Source organism: Dasypus novemcinctus, chromosome X (assembly GCF_030445035.2).
Source record: "Dasypus novemcinctus isolate mDasNov1 chromosome X, mDasNov1.1.hap2, whole genome shotgun sequence".
NCBI lineage: Eukaryota > Metazoa > Chordata > Mammalia > Cingulata > Dasypodidae > Dasypus > Dasypus novemcinctus.
Window position 1 is genome coordinate 188,935,804 of NC_080704.1, and position 22,634 is coordinate 188,958,437.

The window sequence follows — 22,634 nt, forward strand, 5'->3', positions numbered from 1 at the left end:
AACTTATACAAAAATCAACTCAAGATGGATCAAAGGACTAAATAAAAGAACCGAGACCATAAAGACTTTGGAAAGCAGTGTAGGAAAGCATATACAAGACCTTGTAATAGGAAATGGCTTCATGACCTTCACACCAAAAGCACGAGCAGCAAAAGAACAAATAGATAAATGGAACCTCCTCAAAATTAAAGCCTTCTACACCTCAAAGGAGTTTTTCAAGAAAGTGAAAAGAGAGCCTACACAATGGGAGAAAATATTTGGTAGCCATATATCAGATAGGAGACTTATAACATGCATATGTAAAATTCTACTATATCTTGAAAATAAAAAGATAAACAATCCATTTAAAAAATAGGAAAAAGATTTAAACAGACACTTCTCCAAGAAGAAATACAAATGGCTAAAAAGCACACAAAAAATGCTCCAAATCTCTACCTATCAAGGAAATGCAAATCAAAACTACAATGAGATGCCATCTTACTCCCATAAGATTGTCAGCTATGAAAAAAAACAGAAGACTACAAATGCTGGAGAGGATGTGGAGGAATGGGAACACTCATCCACTGCTAGTGGGAATGCAAAAGGATCCAACCATTTTGGAGGACACGTTGGCAGTTTCTCAAAAAACTAACCATAGATTTGCCATATGACCCAGCAATTCCACTGCTGGGTATAAACACAGTAGAACTGAAAAGAAGGACACGAACAGATATATGCACACCAATGTTCATAGCAGCATTATTTACTATTGCCAACAGTTGGAATCAACTCAAATGCCCATCAACAGATGAATGGATAAATAAAATGTGGTATATACATACAATGGAATACTACTCGGCTTTAAGAACAAATACACTATAAGCACAGAGATAACATGGATGAATCTTGAGAACATTATGTTGAGTGAAGCAACCCAGGCAATGAAGGACAAATACTACATGACCTCAATGATATGAAATAAGTAAACCAAGCTGCCTCAGAGAGCTAGAGACTGGATGATAGGCTTACAGGATATCAGGGGGTAGAGGAAGGATGTAACCTGAAACCTACATAGGTGAAATCTATGATAAGTTGTAGGTAAGTATATGTACAAGGAAGGGATAAAATGGGGCATAGGGTTACCTTTGGGTGGGGCTTTGTGGGCTTGAGGCAGGCTATGGATGGGAGAATGGGTAATATTGCCCAAGAAATTGGGGGTAGGGTGGGGCAACATGAGAACATAGGAGATTGTCAGGTATTTGGTTGAGAGTATAATGCTGAGAAAACCTTTCCAAAAATATAAGGAAAATTACTTCTTCAAGGTGCTTAAAGGGGATAATTTGATGCAGGACAGGCTCCTAGGGAATATGTGAATGCTCATTTTGCCATAGTGGGTTATATCATTGGATAGAGACCCATATAATGAAAGTGAAGGTATACCCACAAACTGGGGAGGACTGATGCCATCAAATAGAGGTAACTGTATCTCTCAAGAGAAATGGTGGCTCCCAGGGCATTAGGGCAGTTGAGCATGTCAAGCCCTCAACACTGTTGCAACTATCTCTGAGCATGGCCCTTCAAGCAATGAAGATTGACTGTCATTGTGGGCCCTAAGAGAGGGGGAAAGAGGTATTGAATAGATAGAACTAATGTAACTGTGTGGGCAATAGAAGTGTTTCGCAAGAGTAGGCAAGGATGGATATAAGACATGTAAAATTAGACCAAAAATATATAGGGGCTGATAGGCTAAAATGTAAATCATAATATAAAACATAGGATAACTAAAAATTTAGAAAATTGTATAGTCTAAAATATAAACCACAATGTAAACCGAAATGTTACCTTGTTTGAAAGCTATTGTCTCAATATCTGCACATCAGTTTCAGTAAATATAGTATGATATGTAAAAAGATTATTGCTGTGGAAGGGAAAAGGTTTTATGTTTTATATGTGGGAGTACTGTATATCCTATATGAAAAGTACTGTGATCTAAAACTCTTGTGAAGATAAGCTTAATAATTAGAAAAAAGAAAAGAAAAAGATAGGATGTAGAATTTTTCCAAATCAATATGTATTCTATATCTAACCTTTTAACCCATCGCTATATTCCATTTTACTATTAAGAGAAAGTGGCAATATATTGGGCTTCACTTTTCAGGAAGTTTTGGATCACAGAGATGTTCAACAATGGCAGCGGAGGAATACTGGTGTGGGATGTTATTGATAGGGGACACATGTTTGGCAGGGAGTTCTACAGGGCGTATATCCAGGGTACATAAAGATGTTTGGAGATTTTCATAGTGGAAACAATTAAAAACAACAACTGAGGGAGTGCTGAGTTCCTAGCCAGTGGAGCTTTATCACAGTCCCTAAAGGAAAAGCAACAATCCCCCAAGTGAAACAGCAAAGACCAAAAAAGAATGAAGGTCCAACAATGAGCCCTTGATACTAATGACTATGCTTGTGAGCCTGTGCACCTGAAATAAGAACAAGGCCTAGAGCTGCAGTGTGCCTAAGAGTTACCTCCTGAGAGCCTCTGTGTTGCCCAAATGTGGCCAGTCTCAAAGCCAAACTCAGCATGTAAATGCGTTACCTCCCCCCAGCATGGGACATGACTCCCAGGGATGCATCTCCCTGGCACTGAGGGATTACTACCAAGTACCAGCTGATGATGTAACTAGAAAAGGACCTTGAATAAAAGGTTCATCTTGGACCAGCAGAATATCTCAGTCTGCATATAATAACAGGAGTTAAAAACACTTTTCAACCTGATTCAAAGGGGAAATGGAAAGGACAATTGAGTTTATATGGCTATGAGTCTCCAAAAAAGAACCAGGAGGTTATCAGAGGGGTTGCCCTTATGCACACCTCAGCAGAGTCCCAGAGACAGATAAAGTAGATACAACCCTGTGTATTGGTTCTTCTCAGGGCTACAGAGCCTGACAGGTTCTATGGCCATGGCAGATGGAGTCCAGTGCCATGTCAGTTGGCCCTTCCTTGAAGTTTGTGTTTCTGTGTGATGGAGCTGGACTTAGATGTGATCTTTTTTCACAAGCCTTTCCTGTTACTTTACCAGAATTGTAGTTGATACTGGGTTTTAATATATACCCAGGGGATCTGAATCTCTGGACTGACCATATGATAGCCAGGCCCTGAGCCTCAACAGACTTCAACTCCTACACTCTGGTTTATTGGACTTACCCCACTCAGCTAACATGGAGGTGAAGAAGGTCAGCCACCACACCAGGGAGCCAAGAGTGCCTACATCTAAAGCAGGAGAATTGCATCCAGCATCCATGTGGAATCTAAGCCCCCTCTTGATATAGATGTGGAGTGGACACAACCAATCCAAGGTCCACAGGATGGAGGAATAGAATACGGATTAGAGTGGACTTACTGATATTCTATTCATGAACTATTGTGATTAATAATCGAAGAAAATGTGGCATCGGTGTGGAGAAAGTAGCTGTGGTGGCTGCTGGGTGTGGGGAATAGGAGGAAGAGATGAGATGTGGAGGCATTATTGGGACTTGGAGCTGTCCTGGGTTGTGCTGCAGGGACAATTACCAGACACTGTATGTCCTCCCATGGCCCACTGGATGGAACATGGGAGAGTGTGGGCTATGATATGGACCATGGACCATGAGGTGCAGTGGTGCTCAGAGATGTATTAACCAAATGCAATGAATGTCTCATCATAATGGAGGAGAACTTTGCTATGGGGGAGGAGTGGGGTGAGGGGGGTGGGGGATATATGAGACCTCAGATTTTTTTAATGTAATATTAAAAAATGAATAAAGACAAAAAAAGAGATTCAGTGAATATAAGAAAAATTCCACTTGCATACAACTCTGGAGTACAGAAGACCACACCTATAACTGAATTTAATGAGGCTTTGTATTTAGTATTATTACTGAAATTATTTAAGACTTTTTTTGATATTGTGAGTGAATGACTGTATTTTGCACATATAAAGAACATGTCCTTTTGGGGTCCAGAGGGTGGAGTGTTGTGGTTTGGAGTTGTAAGTACCCCCAAAAAAAACATGTTCTAAAAGTTAATCCATTCCAGAGTGACATCATCAATATGGCAAAATAAGGCATCCCCTGAAAACACCTCCCAAGAGATTCAGTGAATATAAGAAAAATTCCACTTGCTTACAACTCTGGAGTACAGAAGATACAGACACTGAATAGAAAAAAGAAAAGAATACCAGGTAGGAGCCTTCGGTCCTGGACTGACCAGTCCTTTTCTCTTCCCCCTCACACAGTCCCATGTAAAACTTGGGGGCCCTCACACCAGGGATACAGACTACAGGAAATACAGCAGAGAATTAGAACCCCATACATATCCAGGCACAGGGTCCCAAGTCCACAGAGATTCAGGGTAGAACACAAGCTGCTGAGGATTACTGCATACAAAAGGGCTCTTATTGGAGGGAAAGAGAAAAATTGTAACTGAATGGTGGCAGCCATGTACACTCACTGAGTGCAGGTACTGTTGGCAGCACTACCTAAACACAAAATGGATTATTCTGGAATTACCCCTCCTTCTGGATTGACCCAATCCATCTCCCCAGGGCAAGATACCCTAACAGGGAATAGTAGAGACAGAAAAGCATCACAGAAGGAAAAAATAAAAAGAGGAGGTATTAAACTGACCTGCTTTAAGACTGTAGGGTTCAAGAACTGAAGAGTGAAAAAATGGGGCTGAGTGAGGGAGAGGATTTAAACAAATCATAGGACCTGGGGAGAAAATTCAGGATAAAAACAAATGGAATGGGAGCAAATGTGGCTCAAGAGATTAAGCCCCCACCTACCACATGAGAGGTTCATGGTTTGGTCCCCAGAGCCTCCTAAAGAAGACAGAGAGCTTGAACAACAGATAGGCATGGCAATCTGATGCAACAAGATGATGGAACAAGAGACATAAGAAGAAAAACATAATGAGAGACACAAAACAGCAGGGAATGGCTTAAGAAATTAGGTGCCTCCTTCACACATCAGAATTCCTGGGTTCAGTTCCTGGTGCACCCTGAAGAAAAAAGGAAGGCAAACAGATATAGCAAGTGCAAAGACTGGGAGTGTGGGGAGAAAGAAAGAAATAAAATAAAACTTTAAAAAACCTGGAACATCCTGCCATAATCCACTGAATGGAATGGGAGAGGGTATAACCTATAAAGTAAACTATAATCCATGCTGTGTGGCAGTGCTCCAAAATGTACTCATCAAATACAATGAATACCACACTGATGAAAGAGGTTGTTGATGTGGGAGAAGTGGGGTTCGGGTGTGGAGTGAGGGGTATATGGGAACCTCTTATATTTTTTAACATAACATTTTGTGTCCTAAACCCAACCCTAACCCTAATGCTAACCCTAAGCATAAACTCTAAATCCTAACCCTAACCCTAACCCTGGAGAAGGAAGAGAGAAAAGGAAGCTGAAGGTGAAACAATTACATAAAAAGTACAATCTAAAAATTGTATTAAATATCCAGGGCAAGAATCAGATGAAGATGAGCTGAGAAAATCTGATCAGCTAATCTTGATTTATTCTAAGAGTCCAGAATAAGTTGGACCAAGTGTCAAAAAAGAGCCATAACACAAAGCCAATCAACAATAAAACTCTAGACAAGAGGGAGAAACCAATCTTCAGAGTAAACTCATCGAGATAATCAGATGCCCAAACATCAGCAAAAATTTACAAGCCATATTAAGAAAAAGGAAGATATGGCCTGGTCAAAGGAAGAAATTTAAAAGCCAGAGGAGACACAGAATTTGGAACAACTAATCAAAAATGTTCAAATAATTCTCCTAAACCAATTCAAAGAGATGACTAAACAGACAAGGATATTAAGAAGACACTGGAGGAGCATAAAGTATAATTTGAAAACATGCAAAGAAAAAGAACAGATCTTATGGGAATGAAAGTCACAGTAGAAGAAATTAAAAATACACTAGAAGCTTACGACAGCAGATTTGAAGAGGCAGAAGAAAGGATCAGTGAGCTAGAAGACAGGGTTTCCAAAATCAAACCAACAGAAGAACAGACAGAAAAAAATGTAAAAATTGAGTATGGTCTCAAGGAATTGAATGGCAGCATGAAGAACACTTTCTTAGTTTGCCACAGGACTGCCAATGCAAAGTACCGGAAATGGGTTGGCTTTTATAATGGGAATTTTATTTAGAGTAAAAAATTACAGTTTTGAGGCTGTGAAATATCCAAATCAAGGCATCAACAGAGATGCTTTCTCACTAAAGTCAGCTACTGGAGATTCTGGCGTCCTGCCACGTGGTAAAGCAAGATGGCAGTCAATCTCTGCCTAGGCTTCTGCCTTCCCCTCCAGGTTCACCTTTTCCCAGAGCCCAGCTGTGAGTGATCAGGCATATGGGTCATCTCTTTAGCCTTGAGCTTCACTTTGGCCCAGTCCTTCAGTGTCCTTTTTCTGGGCCTCTGTGCTCTGATGATTCCAGACTCCAGGACCTCTCTCAGCCTCTCAGGGCTTCTCTGTCTTCCTGCAGTTCTCTCTTACACATGTCAGGATCAAAATGGAGCTTCCCTTTTCTACGTGTCTCTTTTTTATGGGGGGGAATTTATTTTTTATTTCTCTCCCCTTTCCCGCCCCCCCCCCAGTTGTCTGCTCTCTGTGTCCACTCGCTGTATGTTCTTCTGTGGGAATCTGTGTCTCTTTTTGTTGTGTCATCTTGCTGTGTCAGCTCTCTGTGTGTGGGCATGGTACCATTCCTGGGCAGGCTGCAGTTTTTTGTGCTGGATGGCTCTCCTTACAGGGCACACTCCTTGTGCGTGGGGCTTCCCTACACAGGGGACACCCATGCATGGCATGGCACTCCTTGCATGCATCAGCACTGTGCGTGAGCCAGCTCATTACACGGGTCAGGAGGCCCTAGGTTTGAACCCTGCACCTCCCATGTGGTAGATGGATACCCTATCCGTTGGGCCAAATCTGCTTCCCCATGTCTCTTCTTTGTGTCTCTATTTTTTGTTTTTTGGGGCTTTCTTGGTTCTATTTTTCTTTATTAAAAAAGACATGAAAAAACATTTGGGTCCTTACTGAAAATGCAATTTTTCTTATTTTCATTTCATTATTGTTGATGCAGACATTGCACATCTCTGTTAGGACATGCTACTTTATTCTGATAAAAGAAGGATCATTTTTTGTTCCAAACACAACAGTCTTGGATAGTGTGTCTCTGTTTATATAAGGCTCCAGTAAGAGGGCAGAGACCCAACATGAGTCATACCTTACTGATATAACACAATCAAAAGTAATCTAATCAAGTTATCTAATCAAAGTCCCTTAATCAAATCTAATATGATCAAAGGGTTTCACACCCACAAGAATGGACTGGTTCAAAAACATAATCTTTTTTTGTGGGGGAGTCACCAAATTCAAACTGTCACACACACAAACATATGTGTCATGGATGTCCCAGAAGGAGAAGAGAAGGAAAAAGGGGAAGAACGAATATTTGATGAAATAATGGTCAAAAACTTCCTGAGTCTTATGAAAGACATAAGTCTCCATGTCCAAGAAAGTAACATACTCCACACTGAATATATCTGAATAGAACAATCCCAAGACACATACTAATCAGAATTTCAAGGGCAAAGAATAAAGAGAGAATTATGCAAGCAACAGGAGAAAAGCAATTCATCACATACAAGGGATGCCTGATAAGACCAAGTGTTGATTTCTTATCAGAAACCATGATGGCAAGAAGGAAGTCCTATGATATATTTAAGATAATGAAAAACTGCCAGCCAAGAATGCTTTTTCCGGCAAAATTGTCTTTCAAAAATGAGGGAGGGTTTAAGATATTCACAGATAAACAAAAATTGAGGGAGCTCATTAACAAGAGACTGGCCCTAGAAGGAATATTAAAGCCCTTCAGGCTGAAAGGAAAAGACAGGAGAGAGAAACTTGGAGGAGTGTAGAAATTAAGATTATCAATAAAGATAGCTAAAAGGGTTAAAAAGAGAGACAAAAATAATATGACATATAAAAGCCAAGGGAAAAATAGTAAGTACTGACTATACAGTATAAACATTGAATATTAATGGATTAAACTCTCCAATCAAAAGACATAGATTGGCAGAATGGATAAAAAATATGATCCATTTATATGCTGTCTACAAGAGACTCACCTTAGACACAGGGACACAAATAGGTTGAAAGTGAAAGCCTTGAAAAAGATACTGCACACAAGCAGTAAACAAACAAAAAAGCTGGGGGTAGATATAGAATTATTGGACAAAATAGACTTTAAATGCAAAGCTGTTATAAAAGACAAAAAAGGTCATTACTGGGTCTGCTAAATTTTCTCTAGCATATACTGAGTTGCCAGGATTTTCTCTTTGTTTCTTATCAGATTCCTGTTCTGCTTTTTCAATGACTAGTCTCCATTCATCTCCTGTTATCAAGGTGTTCCATAAGGCTTTAATACCAACCCAGTTACAGGTTGGAGCAATTAAGCGTTTTATTTTCTTTGGGTCTTCTCAATAGAGAGGTTTATTTATTGTTTTCCCAGTTACATAGCTCTGACATGGGAATGGGGAAAGTATATATACAAATTCTTTGAGCCTCCTGTTCATTTATTCATGGAGACACTTCCCAGAGTAGAAATTTTGCTGGATCAGCTGCTGATTTTAGAGAGCAGCCCTGGCTGAACTGAGATACAGTGTTTTCTATAGATAGACTCATACTCCTGTCAGTTTTTCTGATCTTAAATCATATTGAGGCCAGACTTTGCTACAGAAATTAATTGTCCTGCCTTTTCATAGGATCATGGCTAAAATTTGCCAGTTTTTGAAAATATAGTCAAAAGGACTACATTTAGGAATGCTAGTAAAATTAGAATTTCCCGTTTTAAAGAATTTCAGTAAACCAGTAACTAATTGGGAACACTTGAATAACACAAATGCAGTAACATAGCAATTTAGCAGTTTAAATAGACATTTAACATTGTACATATCTAAGTAATACACCATTTACCAATTTAAACACTTAACATTTTACTGTATTTCACTAAATGCCAATTAATTGCTGGCTTATTTTTTCAGGAGGATGCTCAACTGAAAGAGTCAAGATGGGGCCTCAAACCCCAAACAGAATGGTACCCAGAAAACCAGGAAAAGATGTAGAGGTCAGAGCAAGGGGGATTGTTCTGGAAGCAGGACCCAAGGACTCAAAAAACCTAGGACCAAAGGTGTTTCCTGTATAGGGGGGCGCCACGTGCAAGGAGTGCGCCCCATAAGGAGAGCCGACTAGCACAAAAGCAAGTGCAGCCTGCCCAGGAATGGTGCTGCACACATGGAGAGCTGACACAAGATGATGCAACAAAAAGAAATAGAGATTAACACAGCGAATGGACACAGAGAGAAGACAATGGGGAGAGGGAGGGGAAGGGGAGAGAAATAAATAAAAAATAAATCTTAAAAACAAAAAACAAAAAAAATCCCACCTAGGACCAAAGGGATTCAAACTTCCAAACTAACTTTCCAATCCACTTCTACCTTGGTGACCCACTCACCCGGTCAGATGTCTAGACTTGGGGCTGCAACCATTTCTCTTTGAAGCTTTAAAGTGCCATTGAGCCTGGAAGTGCCAGTGAGATAGGAAAAGCCCAATTGCTGAGCTTTTAGACTAAGAGGTCCCAGAACCTTAGGCAGTCAGACTCCTAATTCTTCAGGGGCCCTTTGTCCTTTGTCCCGCCAGAGTTACCAAACTGATACCGAGAAAAATCAGGGTTTTTTTTCTACCTGATGCACTTCAAAGACCAATTCCTGGAACACCAGAAATTCAGAGAGAATGAGTTTTATTTGATAGCACACAGCAAGGAAATCAGATGGCCTAATGGCCTAAAAGTCTGTCTCTGAGAACTGCACTAATTCTGATAGTTTTATAATATACACATTTAGCAGGTTTATGCTAATGAGTAATTGGGGTAGGGTGGCTCAGTTTCTTTCATTAATAAACATTAAGGGGCTATTGAGTGATCATAAAATTTAAAGTTGTAAAACAGGATAGCAAGTGGGTACAAAATGAGGGTCAGTCAGAAGGTCTCTACAAATCACAAAATAAAGCTTATATAGTTTTACAATCATTATCAGAGATCAAGGCATCTGGATTCTAGTTCAGCAAATTTCAGTAATTTCAGGTATTTACTTTTACAATATACTAGAAAGTAAAAAGGCATTTATATAATGATTCTGTAATCATAATTATTTGTTAATTCTTAACCCCCAATTATAGTTTCCTAGGGTATGGTCCTCTTGGTGCAACAAAAATGTGATGCAATTTCTATTTGTTTTAACTGACTGTACCTGTCAACCAAGAGAATGTGAAAGACGGTGTTACTCCTCAGTATCAAATACCATAAAATAGAATGCAGCAAAATTTGGAAGGGAAAAGCATTTACTTAAAGCAAACTTTTGCCAGACTCCAAAACAGTAAGTTCATAAAAATTTAAAGCTAGAAGTTTCTTAAAATCATCTCATACAACCTCATAATTTTACAGATGAGTCAGAAAGGTGATATATGATAATAGTAGAGATGTAATAAAACCAGGACATAATGACTCTTACCCTCATATGTTTTTCCACTTTACCATATATTTAATGAATTAATTATGCATATTATTTGAGTTTCTTGAGAGCATGTATCATTAATACTTAGCAGACTTCCTGGCACATGATGCCTCAGTAAAAGTTGGTTGAACTTAACTGCTTTGTTTAATTTCAGGTAGTCAAAATTAAAGTCATAGTTATAGCTTCTAAAACAAATATTTCCAGAATGTTAGCCTTTCTAATTGGGCAGACTAAAATCATGTGAATAAATCTCTTGATGTGCCTGGACAACTGAATTATGTTATTTTAATAGCTAGAAAAAAGGAGGCCCGTTCTGTGGGATTAATTATATAAACAATAACCTTTTTTCTATTACATCTCTGTCCCACCCATCCTTTAAGATGAAGTTTGATTGTGGAGTCAGCTTGGGTTTGACCCCAGAAGAAGCTACATTTTTAAAAGGGGATTTTGGAGTCAAGATAGACCTTGGTTTGAATTTCTACTTTGCTTTAATCTTTAACAAGTCATTTGGCCTTTTTGAACCTAAGTCCCCTCACCCCACTCCCCATATTCTGTATGTCCTTTTATGTATCTATACTATGGAGATATCTATAGATTGTTTTGATAATTCTATTTGTTGCTGAAATTTCAAGAAATGTCCTTCAAGACAATATTATTTATCTCCAGGGTTTTGGGACTATTAACTGAGACCATGTATATTAAACAATAACAACAAAGCAGAATGTAAGAAAGTTTGCCTGACACATAGTGAGAACTCAACGAGTGAAATCTTCAAGAGGGAAGGAACTTTGTTCTGTGTACTGTTTTATTGGTACCTTGAAGTAGCAGAAACTTGGTAAATAAATATTCAATGTATAAAATGTTGATGTTTCCTTTCCTTCCTCTAACTACTTTATCCATAAAATAGCTTTTATATCAATTATCACTGTGCCATATATGTTTATTTGTCTATTTCACATCACACATGCACACACAAACACACACACAAAGTGTGAACTCATGGTTTTACCTTCCTTTATAGACTCCCAGTTCCTGGCCATCAGCAAACCTCAGGAGATGCTTGCTAAATGAAAACCATTAGACTGTATGGTGCTTCAGTCTGCTTGGATTTGTATTTGACTCTCCATTATACTTAGAAATCTACTGTGTTCTTACAAAAAGTGTTTACTTACTTAGTAAAGTTAATGATATACTATCAAGAGTATGTTATGAAGTGTTGTGGGTACTCTAAAGCAAGGATTGGTAACATATTACCTTTGGGCTAGATTTGCCTGCTTCCTGTTTTTGTTAATAAAATATTATTGGAACACAGCCATAAAAGTAAAATAAAATAAATAAGTTAATGATGTATGACGCTGTAGTAAACTGTTAGCTGTCAGTAATACAATGTAGCACTGAGCAAGAGGATATCCCAGTGATTGTGAGCCACAGCATGCATGTGACTGAATTCCTATTGCTTGCTTATATAGTTCCCCACTCTATAACTACATTCCAGAATGGACTAGAATGGACAAATTAAAACAAATACATCTCTTGATTTCATTTGTGTTAAATGAATCACAGCTTTTAAATCTTCTGAAATATAGCATCAAAACTAGTCTTTACAATCACAAGATAAAGATTATAAAGGTTACATAGTTTTACAATCATTATCAGAGATCAGTATAGAAAGTGTATTGCCTTTTTATGTGAGCTCCCTTGCAGGGAACCGTGGCCACAGACTTGAAATAAAATTGAGGGATGTAGTGGGAAATAAGTCCTTGAGTTAAGGAGAGCAAAAGTCCGGAGGAGGCAGCCAGGGGTTCTAGCCCAAGCTCCTCTTCTTCTAACTCCAGAGTGAATCAAAGCAAGCGCCTTGGGGCCTTCATATATTAGATGATGGGGATGGACTCCATCAGGGGTGCAATTTGTATGTTACTTTAGCTGCGGTCCCAACGTGAATCCCAAGCAAGGTTGAGGAAGGAGCGGGTGAATCTCAAAGCACTGTCTGTTCTGGAGGAGCAATGAAAACCAAAGTAAAGAAAACCCAAGCTAACCTGGCCCAGACGTCTCTTTGCTGCTGGAAGAAGGCTACGGGAAACGTCCTGCTTTTGTGGCTTTCCCGAACTGGGGCCACGAGCTCACAGTCAAGGGCCACATTCAATATAAAAGAAGAGCGTCCACTTTCGGCTGGGAGAAAGAAAACTAAAATTAAGGTGTCCTGTCTAATCCCTTCCGCGAACCCGTCCAGGTGGTTTCCACCTGAGATGCCTTCAGCAGCAGCCGCGCACACAAGTGACACGAGACTGGACCTGCCCCTGTCCTCGGCTGGCTTCGAGCTCTGCGGCCCACTGAGATGTTTCTGCCGAGGTCCATGGACTGTGTACTCTGAACTATTTTGCTCCCCGTTAGCATTTGTTACCGTCTTCCAACCATTTTGCTGAGAAATATACTCTTCAGCTCCCACTTCCTCCCCCATTCTGGCATCTTCTTCAAAGTCCCTCTCCAAGGCGACGAGGCCAGGAGTGGAAACAGAGGAGGCGTGCCGAAGCAAACACAAGGTTATGTATCCATCTGGAACTGTTCCATATAGTCAACCAGTAATGATTGAAACTCACCCCTCTGTGAGTTTCCTCTAAGCAGCTTTGGAAAATTGATGTAAGTGGGGCTGGGACCAGGAAGCCAAAACCACAGGATGCAAACCCTATGCTACAAAAGCTCTGCGGCTTTGTCTCCTTGTCCCATCGTTGTTTCCTTATCTGGAAAACATAGATGATGACAATAATAATTACTTCACACCATTATTATGGTGACAAAATAACTGTGTATGTGTATAAGATATGTATATAATCTTAAAATATGTATCTTAGAATACTGCTTGGTATCAATTAGGCTTAGCTCTTGTCATTAGTTTGCATTCTTTCCATTAACACTTATTGAGCACCCACTCTGTTCTCGGTTGAGAATAAATAGTGGTGAACAAATACACACCCAAAAGCATTTTTCTTGGAAAGTATAAAACATTTTTCTTAACTGTACATATTAATATATTAGCAGGAGAATGTATTGCCATGCTAAATAAAACCAGATAATTTTTTAAAAGTGCATCAGGTCATATTTCTTTCCTACTTGAACCTAATAATTTCCCATTGCACTTAGAATAATATCCAAACTCCTTCTCCAGGCTTGTAAAGTCCTGCAAAATTCTGTGACTATCCCTCCGGAGTCCCTCCACCCCCCCCCCCCCCACCGCCACACACACACACACACACACGCACACACACACTCTGCCCTCACTTTCAATATTCTCCAGTGACACTGGCCTTCTTTCTGTTCCTCAAATATGTCAAGATTCTTCCCACTTTACAATCTTTGTCCCAGCTTTCTCTGCTTGGAATTCTCTTCTTGGCTTCTTGTGACTGCTTCCTTCTTATCATTGAAATTTCAGTTTAAATGTCACCTCTTCACAGAGGCCTTCCCTGGTTTCTCAACATAAAGGCTTGTGCTAGAGATACAAATTTGGGGGCATGGATAAGATTACTTTAGGACAGAGTATGGAGTAAGAAGAGGGCATTTGATAGAGCCTTGAAAGCTCTAAATGGAGTCAACATTTATTGTCCATACAGCTAGTAACTCAGGTCTGTCTACCTTCAAAACTCACTCTCATTTCCAAGATACTATTTTGCTTCTCAAAGAATTGGTATCAAATAAAATTGAATTAATATTAATATGAAAGGTAAATCCTTGCAGAGAATGAGTGAAGATGAAAAAAGAAGCATAAAATTTTCTGGGAAGTGAGGCAATACTTGAGATAGGTCTGGAAGAAATACTTTGACAGGGGAGACAGCATGTACACAGGAACTGAGGCATAAAAGGACGTGGTGTTGAAGTGTTAACTCTGTGAAGGCAAGGACATTGTATGCATTGTTCACTGCTATATCTTCAGTTTCCAGAACAGGACTTTGCTCATAGTAGGCACTTAGTATATATTTGTTGAAGGAATGGATGGAAGGATGAATAAATGAATGAATACCACTATACAGGAAGAGGCTTGAATACAGAGTGTGTTGAAGGGAGAAACAGAATACGAAGTGTGAGAGATATAGAGAGGCCAGACCATGGAGGGTCTTGCATTCCCTGTTAAGAACCTTAGACTTTATCCTCTATATAATGAGAGACCCAGTGAAGGTTTTAAACAGGATATTAAAGTGATCCTGTTTTGTTTTAGATAGAGCAATCTCAAATAGCGAGGAAATGGGCGTGGGGAGACAGCAAAGGAGTTACTACAGGTACAGAGACCTTACTTCTGATTCCTATTGCCCCAGGTCATTTTAGTTACTATTCTCTGAATGTGCTTCAGCTTTTCTATAGCTCACCCAGAGCTAAACACAATAATTTAGGTATATAATAACCTGTACGTATTAGAGTAGAACTATGTGCATAGTGCCTTAGGACTAGTAGTATATTCTTGTCATGCTTTTAAAAGTACTGAGGGGTAAGCAGACTTGGCCCAATGGATAGGGTGTCTGCCTACCACATGGGAGGTCTGCGGTTCAAACACCGGGCCTCCTTGACCCCGTGTGGAGCTGGCCCATGCGTAGTGCTGATGCGCGCAAGGAGTGCTGATGCCCGCAAGGAGTGCCATGCCACGCAGGGGTGTCCCCAGCGTAGGGGAGTCCCACGCACAAGGAGTGCGCCCTATAAGGAGAGCCGCCCAGCGTGAAAGAAAGTGCAGCCTGCCCAAGAATGGCACCTTGCACACGGAGAACTGACACAACAAGATGATGCAACAAAAAGAAACACAGATTCCCAGTGCCGCTGCTAAGGATAGAAGTGGTCACAGAAGAACACAGAGTGAATGGACACAGAGAGAAGACAACTGAGAGGGACGGGAAGAGAAATAAATAAAATAAATAAATCTTTAAAAAAATAAAAAATATAAAAGTACCAAGGATGGCGTGGGGGTAACTTACACAAAATATGTCACCATTTCTCATTTTTCCTTTTCTTTATATCTAAATATAAGCTAAATAAAAGTAAATGCTAGCTATCATCATGTAAGATGTATTGAAGGAGAACTAATGATAAAACACAATGTTTGCTTGATACATACTTATTGTCCTTGACGTTTACTCTGTCTGTATTATTGCTTATTAATCATTGCAACAATTCTTGAAGACAGATACTATTATTATTCTCATTTTAAATATAAGAAAACTTAAGGTTGACAAATTAGGCTAGATATTTAGAAGATGGAATTAATGTGGCTTACTGATTGGATGTGAGTTTAAAGAGAGTGAAAGCATTCAAAATGATACCCAGCTTACTGGCATGGGCAGATGATTAGATGTTTGCACTATTCACTAAAATGGGATTAAGGGAGAAGGAGGAGCAGATTAAGGGAGAGGGGAGGGTAGAAATGTATTAGGTTAATTTGGGATAAGTTTCGAGTACCTGAAAGAGATGCTCAGCTGTCATTAGGTTTTTGGGTCTCTATCACAGGGATCTCTTGCCTGGGTTTCCCACACATGGGAATAATCAAAATATGAATGATAACCAAAGAAATGGGAATGGTTAAGATGGCTCAGGAAGAGTGTGAATTGTATGAAAAGAAGAGAGTGTAGGGTTGAGCCCTATGGAATGTGAGTATTTCAAAGGGAAATGAAAAGCTCCTATGGAGATGGGAGGGGAAACAAGACAGTGCAGCTTCTTGAAAAGTGCTAAGGGAATAAATGCTTTCAAAAAGGAGGCAATACAGTTGGGTCCTGAATCTCAACAGAGTTGCAATACCTACTCATCAGCTCACTGGACTCACCCAGGACAACTAACAAGGAGATGATGATGGACAATAACCATCCCAAGGAAAACAGAGAGGGTATGCAACTGCAAGCAAGACTCTGCCTGATGGGATCTAAACTCCTCTCAGTTAGAGGCAGAGTGGGCATCACCATCCCAGAATCCTCAGGATTGGGGAGTGAACAATGGATTAGAGTAGACTTACTGTTATCCAACTACAGACATATTGTTATTCTAGCAATGGAAGAACTTTTATCATTGATGTGGATGCAGTGGCCACTGGAGATTCTGAGGGGAGGCAGAGAGAAAAATAGGTATAATATGGGGGAAATTTGGGAAATTGGAATTGTCCTGAATGACATTGCAAAGACAGATACAGGCCATTATATATCTTGTCATAACTTACAAAATTGTGCAGGAGAGTGTAAATTATTATCCACGCTTAGTGGCAATGCTCCAAAATGTGTCCATCAATTGTAACAAATGTACCACACTAATGAAGGACGTTGTTAAAATGGGAAAATGTGGGAGGCGTGGAGAATGGGGTATATGGGAATCCCTTATATTTTTTATGTACTCTAAGTATCTTTAAAAATTTTTAAAGTATATATATATTTTAAAGGAGGTAATAATCAACAATGTAAATTCTACAGAGATGAAGTAACATAACTGCTTAAAAGTGTCTATTGGTTTTAGTAACACTGTTGAGAATTTTGGCTGGAAAGGAGAGGTGGGAGAAAGACCACTAGCTTAAGTCAGTGTGTGGTGAGGGGGCTGGGGGAAATTGGGTTGAGAAAGGTGACTGGGATTTTTTTAGATGAGAGAAATGTTGACAACCGTTAAATGCTAGTAATTAAGAGCAAGTAAGCAGGGAGCCCATGAAGTCAGCAGACAGGATTCGTCAGGTGAGCTAGGCCTCTGAGCTGGCAGGAGGGAATAGGGATGTAAGGGGCGGGGTGCTTAGATCAAAGGAGAGAAAATTACTATTGTTTTTGCAAAAGAATGGGAGAAAGGATAGGTGAGGGGGTACAAGGAAGTTAGAAAACTTCGTGGCGAAATTAGAGGGAGTTCTTAGATGAATTCTCTTTCGTCCGCGAAGTAACAGCCTACATGCTCTGCGGAAACTAAGCGTGACGCTGGCGGGACGCCATTTGGTACACTCTTTCAGTCGTCCTGCAGTCGCTCATTTTCTCGACGTAGGTACGGCATTTGGCACGCTATCAACAGAATTGTTGACCGAGCTCGTAGCAGACTCGGAGAGGTGCGGGTAGGAACTAACACTCCCAGAATGCAGCGCGGCTCTTGGGAACCGCAGGGGCAGGGAAGACAGCAGGCCCTGCCCCACCGCCCGCTCCCATTGGAGGAGAGCTCACATTCCCAGGAGGCTGCGCGCGGGCGGGGCGATTCACGCGGAAGTCGGCGGCGATCGCGTACAGCCTCGCCCGGGAGCCTGAAGTTGGCTCCCCCGCGGTTGGCTGTCCCGCGGTGGCCCCGCACCTCTGTCCCGAGCCCGTTCCCCTGCAGAGGGTGCCCGACAGGTACATAAAGGGTGTACCAGGCGACAAGGTGGGGAACTCAATGGCGAAGGGGAGAGCAGGGGTGGCCGGGAAGGTGCCGAAGTGCAGCGAGGAGGCAGTGGGAGGGTGACTCGGGATTCTCTGAGGTCCGCAGTTCGAATTGTCCAGCAGGTCTAGTTTTGGCGAAATGCGTTTTATGCCTCTGATAAAGCCTCGGGTTAAGAGAGCCAGAATGTGTCACTTCACTTGTTACAGGAGGAAAAATGTTGACTTTTTGTCTCTCAGGACCTCTCTGTAGCGTTTCAGTCTCTTAATCACCTGAGTCTTGTAAAAACGCCTCTGTACGCCCTTGTTTCGGTGACGTCACTCTTATGCTTCACCACCCTCTTCGGATGTCTCCTGCTCCTTGGTGGGTTCCTAGCCCCCTGCGCGCCCCTCCTCCACCACCGGATGTTGACATTAGTCTTCCTCCTCAGTTCGCATAGGAACTCTGATCCTCTGGCCCAAATCTGTTTCCTGAACGCCAGATCTGTTTATTATTATTATTATTATTAATGGCCAATATTTATCAAACTATGTACTAGACTCCTTGGAAAATGTTTCCCATCTCCCTCTCTCATAACTCCCACAGTTATCAAGACCTTTTCTTTCTGCTTTATTCATTGCTCTCAACTACCTGTACTTTCATTTTCCCACCCTTAATCCCAGAAGGTACTGTCATGTTTGGGGCATTGTTTCTCTTTGGATACATGTGGCTGGGAGCAGATTCATTCAGTCTTTAACAAATGTTTATTGACCATCTCATATAGGCTACACACTCTTCTAAGTGCTAGGGATACATCCGTTATAAGACAAAAGAGGTCACTACTCTGCAGAGCTTAACATGTTTTGGGGAGAGTGCAAGTGCAAAAAAGAAAAAACAAAATGAAGATAAATGGTGGTTAACGCAAAATAAATTGGACAGTTTACTTGACGGGATGAGATCCTATCCTGAGAAAAACAGAGGAATTGGGTTGGGTTTCAAAGCATCACCCAAAAGAATATTTGTAATATCAACAATAGTCTTGATCTGTGACCAGGCTTCAGACTTTTCTTAAATACCCCTTTTTGCACTCTGTCTATTATAGCAACATTTGTTCATTCTTCTCTCTCCTCCGAGGTTGTTATATCAGAATTGGTGGTTTATTTTTAATTGGTTTATTTCCTCCTAAGCCTCAGAAGAGTTGGGAGTTTGATTACTGTCCACTCAACTGCTTTATCTTAGGGAGACAGTTTGGTAATCAAAATATTATTTGCAGGTCCTACTCAATATAAAGTTATCTTATCATTTATAGTATATTTAAAACAAGAAAAGCTCAACATTCACTCATTTATTCAACATATATTTGAAGGAATATTATCTGCCACACTGTGGTGAGCATGGGAACATAGGGAGGGTAAAGTAGACACATAGACCTCTTTTCCAATAGGAAATAGTCATAACAGATACTGAGTAAATGCCTAATGCATAGGCTGACACCTGTATTCCTTTTTCTTCATCCAAGGTGAGATAATCACTGAGCTTTAATTGTGTGCATTCTTAGAGTAATCACTTATTACACTTTAATACATTTATTTATGTCTGTCTTCCCTATCCCATTGCACTGTGGATCCTTTGAGCATAGGTTCTTTTCTTACTCATCTTCATACCTCGTGTCTACTATATTAGCTGCCATAGAGTAAACCCTCAGTACATATGTGTCGAACTGTAATAGAAAGACTATTTGATCAAACAGAAAGTCTTCTATCAGCCCTATACCTCAACTTTCTCCTTCCCCAAATGTGGACCATTCTGTCTCATCTCTCTTTACATTCTTTAGCTTGTTCTCATCTCTGTGCCTTCTCTTAAACCATAGCTTCCTCCTAAAATTAGTTCTTCTGTTTCCTGAGCACCTTGGCCAATCCCCCCTCATGATTTTGATGGGCCAATTAATTTAATAGTATACACCATGATACAAGAGTGAAAAATTTTTCCATTGTGTATTCCCTATGAAACATTCTGATAATGAACTCTTGCAAGAATTCACAGAATAAATCCACTTGCAATAATATAAATGATACAGAATACTTTCTTTTGATTTTACATTTACTGTATTACCATGTGCTATGTGATGAGTTAATTCTTCTACTTCTTCTCTGTTCGAAGAGTTGCACAGCCTTTGTTCATATAGCACATTTGGTTTCTACTTGATACAAATATTTCTTTCGAGTATTATTTCTCTTTAGCCTAAGATAATTTACATGTTAATGTGATTCTACCACACTGTGATTTTCAAATATTAGATAAAAGTTCTAATTCTTAAAATGAAAGTCATATTCTATGCAGATATTTTTCAATTGTCAATTGTTATTGCAAAAGATAAATTTTGTCTTTTTAACTGATTTAGAAAAACATAGTAGGAGTACAGGAGTGCTTGAGTCCTGATTGTCATTATTTAGGATTCCAACCTAATAGCAGTTAGATTTGCTTTCAAGACATTAAAAATTAAGCACTGTCACTTTAAGGGGTTTCTTGGGCATCTATACCTTCGTAAAGATGAATGCAAGGGTAGCACTGAATTGTATGCCATTACTCATTTATAAGATATGCATGTAGATGATCCAGAATATACTTACACATTTTTTGTTACGAAAATAAAAACATAGACTTGAAAAATTCTTTAGAACACATGGACTCAAGCGTGAGAAACGTTGACTTGGTCTTTTCCCTTACTCTTTTCACTGATGCCATCTTCAACTTCTGCTTGAATACCTCCACTGAGGAGAAGTGTGCATCATTGTTGTGCTTTTATTTGTTAGCATTTTTAAAATACAGGAAATCTTTTACTTATAAATGGATATATTCCAAAAGTTTCCTTCTAAGATAATTTTTTGAAACCCTGGGTGCATTTTCCTCTATAAATAATGTTCTCCATGAGCATTATGTCAGCTAGTAGCCTTTTACTTAACTTAGTGGACTTAAGACTTTACCACAATTTATAATAATTCCTCTAAAAAATTGCATCCAGAATTCTAACTTTGATTTCCCCATAGTGTATTTTCTTTTGGAATCTCAGCAACTGGGACAAAAATATCCTTTCCTTGGAACCTTTTAGGCAGTGGAAACAGGCTTCTCATATACTAAGCTGTGGTGGTTGCCCTTCTGGCCCATAACCCTAAGGACAGGTGTCCAAAATGAGTGAGGAAAGAAAAGAGGTAGAGGTTTTGTTGAGGAGGAGTCATTTTGGGGTGATGTAAATATGTGGAGAGGTAAGAACCCCCATCTTAGAAGTAACAATTTCTAAGATGGGAGTTCTTACCAGTAATGAAGTAGAATTGGGATGATGACTCTGGGACCAAGAGAAGTGAGAATGAGAGGAGGAAGGAACAGTATTGAGACAGGGCTTTACTTTATATTCTTTTTTTCTTCTCCTCACTGATTTATCTCTTCATTCTTTTTCTTCCTGAATAGTATTTTACATATACATAACCCTTTAAGGTTTGTTAGGTTTTCAAATACTATCAGTAATTATTAGAGCCAGGTTTTCTGACTTCATATTCACTGTTCTCTCTGCCACAGTTGTTTCTGTTATCTCAGTACTCATCAGGATATTACAGATGCTGTTGCAAAAGAGGTATTTTTAGCAGTATGGGAGAGAGGAAGGAGTTCCCGTTAATGAAATATGAGAGAAAGTTTCTGTTTTTGTGTACCTGATGTTTAACAGTTAGACATTTTAAACTTGGGGACTGGTTTTATTGAATAAAACTCTGCTCCTCTATAACTTATATCCATTGTTTTTAGTTATATTCTGAGTAATGTGCTTCTTGTTCCAGGTAGCTGTATTTTATATAAACTTGAAGAACTGCTCTTATATTCCCTTTAAGTCTTTTCTTTTTCATGTTAAATATCTCTAGTTCCTCCAGCGCTTCTTCAGATGACACAATCACTAGATCTCTTACTCATACTGTTGCGCTTCTGTCCAATCTTGAAATATTATATGGAGAATTGGGTTCAGTGTTCCACATGTGATTTACCCAGTATAAGGTGTAATGCTATGGTTTTTAATGAGATCAAGACACCCTATTGCTTAACGTAATATAAGATTATGTATGCATTTTAAGCAATTGCCTCCTCTCAGTTCATAATGAATTTATGGTCCACCAGAACACTATATCTTTTTGTATTGGTGTTGCCAAGCTCAGTTTTCTTCTACCTTTTCATCTCTCTGTCTTGCAGACCATATGATCTGTTTCTCTTTGTGTTTTTATTTCACTTATTCCACTCCACTGTGTGTCTTACTGAATCTAACCAATGGCCTCCTTTATTATAAAATTTCAATGACTGTTTTACTACCTTTATCTTTGTTCCCTGTGTCAGCGAGCACAGCTAGGAGCTGACAATCCTTCTGGAGACTTACTTTCTCTAGCCTTTCATGATATCACATACTTCTGGCTTTCTTCTGACTTTTCTAGTTGGTCCTCCTCAGTCTTCTTTGTGGGCTCCTATTCATCTACCTTTCCCTAAACTGTTGATTATGCCTTTGGGCCTTTTCTCTTGGCACCATTCTTTTTATTTTGTATGCATTGTGTCTTCAGCAAATAAATGGTGTTTAAAATACCAAGTCTGGATGAGCTCATCAAAAAATAAGAGGATGCAGAATCCCTGAGAAAATTCAACATTTAGAGATGAGGTGGAGGAAGAGGGATCATCTGGCAGACAGAAAAAGCAGACAGAG

At 39.7% G+C, this 22,634-nt stretch overlaps 1 protein-coding gene across 4 annotated transcripts in view; it reads left to right on the forward strand.

Annotated features, from left to right (window-relative positions):
* Positions 1–17,736: 17,736 nt before the first annotated feature.
* Positions 17,737–22,634, forward strand: part of VAMP7 (vesicle associated membrane protein 7) — a 72,038-nt gene continuing 67,140 nt past the window's right edge. The window contains exon 1 of one of the 4 annotated variants that reach the window (XM_058291805.1): positions 17,737–17,901. The gene's annotated coding sequence lies outside the window, so the exon portion shown is untranslated. Of the gene's footprint in view, positions 17,930–22,634 lie in introns of all 4 variants that reach the window. The other 3 variants (XM_004449704.4, XM_058291806.2, XM_058291808.2) reach the window with 3 other exon arrangements.